At 24.5% G+C, this 11,060-nt stretch overlaps 1 long non-coding RNA gene across 1 annotated transcript; it reads right to left on the bottom strand.

Moving 5' to 3' along the window:
* Nucleotides 1–408: 408 nt before the first annotated feature.
* On the bottom strand, nt 409–1,427 carry LOC112797979 (uncharacterized). The gene is made up of 2 exons (XR_003199887.3): nt 1,247–1,427; nt 409–762 (listed from the first exon to the last, which is right to left on the bottom strand). It is a non-coding gene; the product is annotated as an uncharacterized lncRNA (long non-coding RNA).
* Nucleotides 1,428–11,060: the final 9,633 nt, after the last annotated feature.

Genomic DNA, 11,060 nt, shown 5'->3' with positions numbered 1-11,060 from the left:
GTGGCGGATCTTCTTGCTAAGAAGGGACAAGATCTCCCTATTGGTTTGCATCTGTTTGATCAAGCCCCCCTTGTATTAGTTATGCACTTCTCTGTGACTGTATTGATGCCACCAGGGTAAGAGGGTCCTAAGCTCTTGCTAACCTCTTGCTGTTTGGCTTTCCTGTTTGGCTTTCTCCTTTGCTTTTGGGGTCTTTGACCCCCCTTAGTTCACCAAAAAGAAAAATTATTGGTGCATAAATCTACATAAAGCTCTTGGTTTACCAATTTAAAAATAAATTTTTTAAATAAATCTTAAGTAACCTTGAGCTAATATTATTGTAGATTAATTAAACAGAAAAAGCCAACGTGTTTCGTTTGGCTCTTGTGATGTGTTCTAATTTTTTTCAAATTCACCAAAAAAAAAACATTAAAAACCATCACTTTTATTATTCCCCTGAAAATGAAAGCTCATATATATATGCTTTAATTTATTTCACAAACACCATTACAAACTGAAAAGTAAGACGCTTACAGTACTAGCTAGCTAGTAACACAAAAACATAGATGAAAATTGTGATGGATGATATAGTAGCTACTAGCTAGCGTTATTACTCTAGCTAGTAACACACATAATAATATAAGCATTACATACTACTCTCTATTTAGATATGAGAAGGAGGACGACGAGGTGGAGGTGGAGGTCGAGTTTTTATATATCTTTGCGGATCACTTCCAACATGTTCTCCTTTTGTTCCTCTATATCCTCTCTCATCACTTTCACCTGTATATAATAGAGATACATACATTATTCAGCTTGTCGTTCATAATTTTTTATTTTGACACATTTATTTTTAGATTATGCTATGTGTATACCAAAATTAGCTACTAATATAAAATATGTGTTAAAATATACATACACATTAAAAATAAATTAAACCACACATGTATTTATACACAAATATATTGGTGACTAATTTTATTGATTAATTTTGGCGTATAAATATTAGAAAAAAAAATATGACAAATCATTTTATTATATTTTTATGTCAGTACTGCATATTAGCCAATTAATTAAGAATTTTATCTTTTATAATTTTAAAAAAAATTGATCTTCAGCGATATTATTTTTAGGAAAAAATTAAGGATTTATTAATTTTTTAAAACACAAAAAACTAATTCATTTTATATTCTAAACGAATCAAAGCCTAACTTATCAAATTTTTTTAAGAACTAATGTATCCATAATAAAAATTAACAAAGTGTACTTTATCTTATCTTTGATGAGTTGAACCTCTGCTAGAGTAGTTGAAGAGAGTAGAGAGGCCATGGAAGCCAAAAGTAAGAATGCAATAAAAATGACCTTCATTCTGTGATCATATATCATTGTATCCCAAGTTGCTGTGCATTTATATTGTCCTTAAACAGTGTATGACGTATTTTTCAATTTAATGCTTGTTTGGTCTCATTAAGTTGTTTAAAAAATATCTTTTTTCAATAAAAAAAAAGATTTTTTTTAAGGTACTTAGTAAATTTTTAATAGTAAAAATAAAAGTACTAAAAAAATATATAAAAAATATTTTTTTTAAAAAGTTACAATTTACATTTTTTTAAAAAAATTTTAAAAAATATATAATAAATAAACAAAAAGTACTTTTATATTATTATACACAAAAATAATTGATAAATAAAAATTTTTTTTATATGAGATATCCAAACATAAAATTACTTTTACTTTTATTTTTAAATATAAAAAAATTTTAACGTATTTAATAAATTTCTAGTAATACAAGTAAAAGTATTAAAAAAGAAAAAAAAACACTTCTTTATTGAGAAATTACAATTTATATCTCTCTTTTTTTTAAATTATAAAAGAAGATATTTTTATGTAAAAAAAATACTTTTATATTATTATACCTAAACATAATTGATAAATAAAAAAATCTTTTTGTATTCCATATGCAAACATAAAATTACTTTTACTTTTTCATAAAATCTTTTAAAAAAAGATAATTCAAAAAAATCTTTATAATTATATAAAAATCAGCATTTAATAAATAATTATACTAATTATTAATTATTTTAATTATCAATTATTCCAAATATACTAATTATCAACCATTCTAATTGACAATAATTATAATATAATTGTCAATCATACATAATTAGTATTTAAATAATATTTACGTTAATAAATTTAATAACTAATTATTATAATTATATAAAATTAGTATTTAATAAATAATTATATTAATTATCAATTATTTTAATTATCAAAAATATAATTAGCAATGATACATAATTAGCATTTATATGATGTAAAAAAAATGTAAAATATGATGTAAAAAAATTAAAGCGACATAAATTTTTTATTAAAAAAAATATTTTTTGTTTATCTTTTTAGACATTTGTTTATTTTTTTAAGTCAAATTTTAATTGATATAAACTAATGTTAGTTAAGTGTACCAAAAAATAATAACAATCAATAAAAAAATAAAATTTAAGTAAGAAAAATATGTTCTGAAAAGTTGAAATAAAATAATGACCTCCAATTATGATTATTAAACATAATTTATCATATTTATTTATTTTAAGATTTATACTTTAAAAATTTGGAGTATCAATATCTTGTATTTTTTATATTCTTAATTTTAGACTATCACAAATATTAGTTGTTCTCTAATAATGATATTCCTTTTTAAAAAATAAACATAATTAAACAGTCCTAAGAATATATAATAATTTAAAAAAAGGTACAATTATGTAAAATATAACATTTGCATAGTAACTAAAATTTAATGGCCAATATAAAAGTTATATAATATCATATCGTAATTAAATAAGTATTTAATCAAAGAATTAATATTTATATAATATAAAATAAATTAAAATTTGAGCTTAACTATAATAAATTCTCAAATTTTAATTTTTTTTAAATCAAATTTTATTATTTTTTTTATCAAAGTAAATTATGCAATAAAAAAATTCATAGGGGCATTGTTGAGAATAAGAGAAACGAGATCATATTAATTATATTTATATAATAATCTAAAATTATAAAATTAAATATTCATCATATATATTAAAATAGAAAATAATCTATTCATAAATAAAAAAATTATTAGTAAAAATTGAATATACAAATAAAAAAGTAAATTATAACTTGTAAAAATTATTTCTAAAATTTATTACATAAATAATAAAAGTCATGTATCTATGTAAATTAAATTATATTAAACTGTAAGATATTTAAATATCTAATAAGTTAATTAATTAATATAATTAATTTAATTTAGTAATTTAAAAAATTAAATTTGGTATATACAAGACCAAAAGATGATTCTTATAACAAAAAATATTAGGGCTCATATAACAAAAAATATATCTATAATAAATTATTTTCATTCCTTTTTATAGTGCATATTTTGGGTCAAATAAATGGCATGAATTGAGAAGATAAAAAGTATAGTAATTACCATAAAAATTGGAATGAAATGCGGGAGTATTTTGTGAAGCATGACCTTCAAGTGCAGAAAATACCAAATGCCTTACCATCAGAGTCTTCAATGCTTATTTGTTTTTTTGTCTTTTCCCCATACATTAAGGAATTCACACACAACCACCCTATAAATGTGTCTTGCGTCTGCATTTTTTGTAATTATTTGTTTGTGATGTGTCTGCCTCTTTGTAATTATGAAAATTCTATGGTGCTGGTTGTGAAAATCACCATGTCATGCTGTCAATAGGTGTCGGAGCATGAGGTTGCCGCGTGTGGAGGAAATGGGTCTTACGTCATTTATACAGGCATCAACGTTTATCTTTACGGAATTAATTAAACAAACGTAAATAATTAAATTGGATAAATGAAAAATAATTGGGCCGCACAAATAGATGTAGAAGTTGGGCTTTTTCCTTTTTTGGTGTAGAGGTGCAATCGTATTTGGGTTTAGGGTGGATACGATGATCTTGAAGTTCATTGGTTGAAATCAATGGAGCCAAAAATGAGGGACCAAAAACATCGGGTGGAAAATAATCTACCTTTGAGAAAGAAAAAAAAAAGTAAGAAAAAAAAAGAAAAGAAAAGGAAAATCCTTTTTAATATGTTTTTTTTTTTCAATGGAACGTGGATTTATTGACGAAATAGAAAAAAATGAAATTTGATTTCAAATTTGAGACTTGGAATAAGCTGGAATGCTATCGCTGGTGAAAAATTCTTTAAACCTTATGGCCTTGGCTTACTGATTTGAATATGTACCACAACTAGAATTTGTTACAATTTATTGCATGAACTTGGAGGAGTTATTTTGTTATGGTTTCGGGAAATTAGATATAATTTTTTACGACGTGCATCAATATTGTTTGAGAGTAGAATTTAGGGTGGTTTGGGACTTGTTTGAGTGAGCTTCTAAGAAAAAATATTTTTTTAGTTATTCTTTTTTAAAAGATGTTATGAAAAAATAAAAGTAATTTTATATTTGTATATCTCATACAAAAAATATTTTTATTTATCAATTATGTTTGGGTATAATAATATAAAAATATTTTTTGTTTATTTATTATGTAAAAAGTATTCTTTTTTTAAAGAGAAAAGATGTTTTTAAAAAAATATAAATTATAACTTTTCAAAAATTATATTTTTATATTTTTTAATATTTTTATTTTTAATTAACTCCTATCAATAACTAAATAAAATTAAACCAGATTTTAAAATAAACTGCCTTTTTTTTTTGTCAAAAGTAAACTGTCATTTATTTCACTTAGTTTTTGGATCAATTCCAATATCAAATTCTATTTTAAAATCCAAACTAACCAATTATAACCACAAGAAAGCCCAACTCACAAGAAAACAAATATTTATAAATTTCTAATCACACATATAAAGTGTTTAGGCAGAATTGCAATTACAATACAACTTTCTACTTGTCTGGAGGTCAGAAATAAGTAATAACACCTCATTCACGCACCCTAGACTTACTTCTTCCTTGACCGTACACATGGTGGATTGATTGACATTGGTCAAAATATGGCACACTATCAAAAGGACAGGTGTGACGCATAACCAACGTTGTGCAGCTCCTCTGAGCCTGTATTCCTCATCCTGCTGCTGGGCCTATCCACAGATAAAGAATCAAAATATTCTTTTTCATATTTAAAGACTCGCTTAATCCAACAAGAAATACCAAAAGAAATTTCACCAAAGAATCAAAATTGGCGCAACAGAGGAATGAAAAGGGGGAGAGCACAATGAAGAAGAGAGGAAGTGTGGATATGATGTGTTTTTATATTATGCATGCATTAAATTAATTTATAAGATTGAATTTGATACGTAATTCTACTTTAATACAAAAGCCACGTTTCATTAAAAATATGAATTAAATTAACACACAGTATAAATTAAAATGAGTCATTCAAATATTTTCTTGCATGTAATTAAGGACAATGATAAAGACATAGAAGGTGAGACATTGCTATCAATTCAATATGACTGGTAGCTAGGATTTGGCTATCAAAGTCACCATTCAAAGAATCCTGGGTTATAAAATATCATACATAACATTCTTTGTGGAGTTATATATTCACTCTATTATGATTAATTGTAAAAAACTTCATTCTGTTTTGAGCTAAATCAACTTTAAATTAGTAAATTCAGATTCTAATTTATCACCCACCTAAATCCCATCTCCAATTCAATACCATCATCAGCATTACCTATAATTTTTTATTTCACTATCAAATATCCAAAATCAACGACAACAATAACAATAAGTCAACAAATTTAAATTAGAGCAATGCTAGGGGCCAACAATTTTTGTGATTGTTAGCCATCAACTAGCCATTAATGATGATTTGATGGTGTGAGATTTCATCCAATGGCTCACCTTTCTCTGCTGGTTACATGCTGGCCAAAATTCAATAAAACTGCTGGCCCTAGACTTTTCCTTTAAATTAATATATCAAATATCTAAAACAAAGAAAAATCCACAGTACACAACCTAAAATTTAATTTTTTTATCAGTATTTCTTTATGACAATAATATAGAAAAAAATAGTTACTTACATTATTTTTGGGTGAAATAATAGAATATGAATTGATTCAGAAAAGTGAGGAGTATTTTTTGATCTGCTACTTTGAGTGGAATTAATATTATATATTATAATTATAATAATGACTTAGACTCTTAGTTTAATAAATACATTCATACAGTTAAAATTTATATGTTTAAATAATAGTTAATTTAAAAATTAGTTATTTTTTTATATATATAACAAATTAACAACATACAATTAGGTAAGTATGTAAAAAAATTTACACCATTATTTTCACCTAAAAAGTTAAATAATTATTTTTATTACTATAATATCCCATTAATTAACTAGGTTGCTACAAAAATTATATATATTAGAAAAGTATATGATACAAACTAAGGAATAGATGATATGATATAATGCAAATGTGCTAACACGGATCACGGATCTACTTCCTCGTTAGTTAATTATATTTTTATTTTTATTTTAAACTTGATATAGTAAAAGCTTTCATCTTCTTTCTTTAATGTGTGTGTATAGATATATGATGATGATTTTGATGGGTTGTTTGACATTTTTACTCTACCAATTCACAACATTATATTGATGAGAATAACAACATTAATTAATGAATTAATTCCTATAAAAATTGACGATCCAAATTATAAAAACATGAAGGATATTTAAAAAGAGTATATATTTAATATAATATGTATATAATTAAAAAAAATATTTCTTTTACTATGGTATTAACATATTTGTTAACAAAATCTTTCAAAATATATAAAGAGTTTAGTCGAAGCAAAGGATGAAAAAAATATGTGCCTTGCTGTATATATGGCCAAAGTAGGTTGTAAAATTTAAAACAAAAAAAAAAGATTATTTTACCATAAATAATTAATTTTACTCAATTAAGACCATCATCTTATTAGCGTGTTGAGGTAGTATATTTCTTCTTTTCAAAACAAGCTAAGATTAATTAGTAAAATAATTAAATATGAACGACAAATTTGGTACCAATAATAGAATAAAAATTTAAAAGTGGAAGTTTGTGTTATTATTTATGAGAGTTGCATAGGTTAAATGATATCCTCTATTAGAAAATGCAACCTTATACCTACAAGCCAAGTGGTTAAATACATTATTTTAAAGTCCTATATATATATATATATATATATAAACAACTAATTTGAGTTAGTCGAGTGATCAACTCACTTGTCCGCTTAAACAAGTGTCTGCAGCTTAGATCTGCACTCATGTATATAATAGGAGGCCTAATCTGTATCTTCCTTTATTATAATTAACCCTATCTCTTGTACTCTTTCTTCTTTTTTGGAAAAATCTTATTTTATTATTTAATATATTGAAAAAAACAATATATATCAAGCTAATTATTTATATTATTTATTTTTTAATTAAACATACATGAGTTAAAAGAGTATATTATTTATCAAATCTATTTATTTTATATATTAAAATTACTCATTATATATTTGTATATAAATATATATGTTGTTTAATTTTTTTAATGTATATTTTATATTTTCAATGTATTTGTGTATATTTTAAAAGATCAATCACAAGTTCACCAAGTAATTAATCTTCATGTATATATAGATATCCAATAATGTGCATTTTGCTATCACAAAACCAACTACTTTTTTCTTTTTTCTCACGAGAGAAGATTCACTACTTAGCACTTTAGTAGGTACACTCCATTGAAGGAAGCTACCACAATATTATTCATCACTTTAGTAACACTACTGGAAGAGCATCACATTCAATCAATTAATTTACCATGCATAGCATTAATATGAATGTATGTGATCGTTTGGGTATCCATATATATATATGGCTATTTCATTTCTATTTTAATAATATTGTTTTTTTTTTTACATAAAGTCATATAAAGAAAATAACTATAAATATTGATTTATTTATGAAGTATATTTTAACGTCATTTAGCAGAATATATATATAGATAATTAGATATATAAATAAATAAAATAAAATAAATTCGAATTGCATTATGCAAAGCACATGAATAATTAAGTTGAATAGGAACCAAATAAGTGCAGCAAATAAAAGAACTACTCAAAGTACTATTCAACCACGTGATACTAATTTGTTTGAGAGTGTTTTTGGTGTTACAAGACAATAATGTAGAAACATCCAAGTTCAAGTTCAGATACATTGGACCCCATCATGCATGTTTTCTAGACCATTTTTCAAATACAATAATCCCTTTATTTAGATTGAAAAAGAATTGAAGTCTGATATATACTTAGCTTGCATCATATCATAGCCTTCATTTTGGCAATGTTACTACATATAATGATGCTGTCAAATACGATTTTAATGACATGATCACATTATAGCCTTCATTTTGGCAATGCTACTGAACTTGTACAATTATTCTTATTTTCACATTGTAGATATTGAAATTTTTTTTAATTATTCTATTTAATATTACTGTCAAAATCACTGTTAAATTTGTAGATAGTAGCGTAATATATCGGGTAAAAAGCCAATAAAAAATAAGAGAATCGTGATTGTGAAGCCAGAGGGGAAAAAAATATACAATAGCATGCTTAGCCAATTTCAACTACCCCACTTATTACCCTCTTATCTTTTTAAGCAAAGGATGTTAAGATTCCCCTCCTCCTTCTACGTCTACAGTATAATTGTAGAAAAGATGACAAATTAATTCCATATATACCCCCAACACATTCACATGGATATTACTTTTGCTATATGTAGCGCCTTAAACCAAAGCAATGAGATGAGCGTGTCCCTGGTGGTACGTAACTCCCCAAATATGGGGTTTCCAGAAACAGATGATGGTGAAGCAATACTTAAACTGTTAGTCCTACAGCATAATCAAAAGCAATAATCTCTTAGGCTGCGTTTATTTACAGAGAGATAGGACACTGAGATATGGACATAGAGACACAAAATTATGTTTGACAGATGAGACATGGACAGAGACAGTGTATCCAGAGACACTGAATTAATATATTTTGTGTCCATCAGAGACACTAACAAAGGGCACAACTTATTTTTCATTCTTTTTTTTATTATTTTTGTTAATTTTTCATAATTGTATTTTTTTATTATTATATTTTTCATCTCAAATTTTTTGAATGAAAAAGATGAGAATAAATTAGATTTTCATAATTTGTTCTAGTTTATCACCAAACAGAATACAAGAACACAAAAATTGTGTTTCTGTCCATCAGTGTCTTGTCCTGTCCTGTATAGAAAGTATTCATGGTGAATAATCACATTAATCATGAAGTTTGATATTTTATAATTATGTAAAGAAAATAGATATGTAATACTTGTTGAAATTATAATTCATGTAGTAGAAATTTATGGATAATTATGATTTTGATTTTTGGTATTTTATAATAAAAGTATAGTTTTTGGTGATAAGTAATTTATATATACGTTGGATTTGTTGATTTAAAATATATACATAATTATTTTAGTTTATAATTTTAAAATTATATATAAATTTTACAAAGTTTTTATTAAAAAGATTAATAAAAAAGAGGTTTTTTGAGCAACTTATGAGCACGTTTATTTTAAGCGTGGCCATAAATGTAATTGTATTTTTTTTTTGTAGTCATCAACAACCACGCTTAATAAGGTACTCAAGTTTTACCTTTGTATATGGTTGATGAAACATTTGATAGATGCTGATATGAGAATAACAACATTAATTGATGAATTAATTCCTATAAAAATTGACGATCCAAATTATAAAAATATGAAGGATTCGTTTAATTTAGGAAAAGTTAGGTGTGAAGGATTCGTTTAATATTAATGCACCTTCGTCACATCACCTCTTTATTTATGGTATGCTTCGAATTTAGCAAAATAATTCAATACTGTATACTGTATAGTAAAATTTTGATCCAAATATAGGTGACATCATACGCGGTTTATCTATTTTAATTTTAACTTGTTTGCAGGTTTAATAATAATTAATAAATAACAAAGGCCTAGCGTACTTCTTTACATAGTGTAACAAAAGATGTTTTAAGTAATTATTTTGAAACATATTTTCAATGTATTAAATATATATAAAAAATTAAAAGCTTTTATTTTATTTTTTACAAATAATTATAAAAAGAAAAAATTTCAAAAACCTCCGATCCACTACAAAATTTAAAAAAACTCGTTAAAGTTATCAGCAGATTTATTAAAAAATCTATCAGTAATTTATTTATCGTTAAATTTAATAGTAAAATAAATTTAATGGTATAAATTTTATCGATAATTATTTTACTAACAGATTTTTTTACGGATATAAACTTTAAATTAACGTAATTCTAGAATTTGTTATCATTAATTTTTTTTTGGATAAATTCAACGTTAATATATTATTTATTATTAATAGCTAAATTAATAGTTAGCGACAAATATAATCGATAATAAATTTAAATTTAATATATAAATACTATTTATTCTGCTACGATCGACATTTGCCTAAGCCCACAACATTATCTTCTTTAGTTGTTTTTCAAAGTAATCCAAATTATATATCACTCAGTAGGAATCTACAATCATTATCTATCTTGTCAAGCATTATATTTAAATTATTTATTTAAAAAATTATATATATATATATATAATGTTTGACCTTTTTCACGAGTTATAATAATAAATTTTTCTTATCTAAAGCACAAGGCACAAGTGGCTTGCCCTTGCCATAATAACAAGGTAGTTATATAGTTGTAGCTTATAGCACTAACTTGTCTAAATCTACATCATAACCTAAGAGACAAATGTTTAATTAGGAATCTCAAAAGTGAAAATTAAACAAGCTAAGCAAGGAATTCATAAAATTGGATCTTACATCATATCGGGCTCGAGAATAATACACTTGCTTTCAGAATTCTTTTTTTCAACAAAATTCCATCACATTAACATTGAAATACACACTTCTATAAATAAGAATATACTATTAATTGACAGTTGAGAGAATCTTTTCCTTTAATAAGCCAATTTTACTTTTTCATTAAAATTAAAGTTAAGAGATGTTAAATA

This window comes from Arachis hypogaea, chromosome 4 (genome assembly GCF_003086295.3).
Source record: "Arachis hypogaea cultivar Tifrunner chromosome 4, arahy.Tifrunner.gnm2.J5K5, whole genome shotgun sequence".
Classification (NCBI taxonomy): Eukaryota; Viridiplantae; Streptophyta; class Magnoliopsida; order Fabales; family Fabaceae; genus Arachis; species Arachis hypogaea.
The sequence above is the reverse complement of the archived record's forward strand: the minus strand, read 5'-3'. Positions and strand labels throughout refer to the sequence as shown.